The 1,484-nt window shown below is 31.9% G+C and overlaps 1 long non-coding RNA gene across 1 annotated transcript; it reads left to right on the top strand.

The window, feature by feature from the left end:
* The first annotated feature begins 564 nt into the window (after positions 1-564).
* LOC140919257 (uncharacterized) lies at positions 565-1,210 on the top strand. Its single transcript, XR_012161850.1, has 3 exons — positions 565-644; positions 768-1,046; positions 1,144-1,210. It is a non-coding gene; the product is annotated as an uncharacterized lncRNA (long non-coding RNA).
* The last annotated feature ends 274 nt before the right edge of the window (positions 1,211-1,484 follow it).

Below are 1,484 nucleotides of genomic sequence, written 5' to 3' on the forward strand. Positions count from 1 at the left end.
TTAGATGCATAGTACTCCATTTTATGCCATGCAGTTCCTTGTACTCAAATATGAATTTGAATAGGGTTTTTAGTTTGTGATACTGTTTGCACTTGTGATACTAATCTGCAATTCTAAGTATTGATTCTAAGTATTGATTTTTCTAGTTTGTGATAATGTTTCCCTGACAAAGTATAACTTTTGACTCACATCACACAATTATTGAATAAATCATTGCACGACTATCAGTTGAGATGTCTCTGACCTGTTTGATTTCATTTCCTGGTTTTCATTCATTTTCTGGTTTTCATTTCCTGTTTGATTTTCATTTCTTGGTTTTCATTCATGATTTCCTAGTATTCTAAGTATTGGTTTTCATTCATTTACTGCATGTGAAGCATTTGATTTTCATTCATTTACTGCTGAAATTATACTACAGCTTTCATGTTCAATTATAATGGAAAAGTCATTTTACGACCTTATGGTAAAGGGTAAGTTACAAAAATTTTTTATAGGCACTGTGCTACTAACATAATATTTCTCCTTTATGCTTCTATGTTCAGTCTAGCTCTTTGAGATGTTAATGCCATACAAAAACAATTTCGTGAGCCTATCTATGGTTGGAGTGCAACCACTGACATAATTAGACAAGATTGGTTTGAAAAGTTTGCGGTAAGCCTTTGAATATAATTATATGTTCAATTCATTTTTCTAGCATATATAAGGAGAATTGTGTATTATGTTTTGTTGATAGTAGTTAGTACATATATACTTTTTGTTATTCCCAGGAGAAGGTATCGTGGGATCCTTGTCATAATAATATTGTGAAACGTCTGTTTGAACAAAAGGCCGCTAAAAGACTATCAGATATGCTTACAAAGGTGAGGAAAAAAGGGACTCGACCTAGTTGGATAGGTGAGGAAGCTTGGACTGGTCTTCAAGCATATTGGGAAGGTACATCATTCAAGAACATCTCCAACCAAAATAAGACCAATCGAGCTTCAACAAGAGGCGGGGCTGTCCACACCTCAGGCCGCAAAGCTCATATTGATGTTGCGATTGAGCTTGTATGTATTAAATTTACATTTACTTAAAATTAATACAATTTAATGTTATGATTTCTAATTCTGTGTTGTGATCCAATAATCTTGATTTTATTTGTAGAGCAATAACCTTCAAAGAGATTTACTTCCAGATGAGTTATTTTTGACAACCCACAAGAGAAAAAATGGCGCTTGGGTTGATAGTCGCGTAGAATCTACCTATGTATGTTCTTTATTTATATAAATTCTTTATTCAAATTCTTTATATTACAAATCAACCAAAAAATAATATGATGTCATTTATACCTAGAAGAACAATCCCTTTATTATACACTTGTTTAATTTATTTTAGAAATTTGATCATATATTACGTTATTAATTTATTCCATTTATCAGGGAACATTTAAAAAAAAATTGGAGGAAGTACAGACACAGATTGGCGAAACAAGTGAAGAAAGTGGT

The sequence above is a fragment of the Cicer arietinum genome, chromosome 2 (assembly GCF_000331145.2).
Source record: "Cicer arietinum cultivar CDC Frontier isolate Library 1 chromosome 2, Cicar.CDCFrontier_v2.0, whole genome shotgun sequence".
NCBI classification, from domain to species: Eukaryota; Viridiplantae; Streptophyta; class Magnoliopsida; order Fabales; family Fabaceae; genus Cicer; species Cicer arietinum.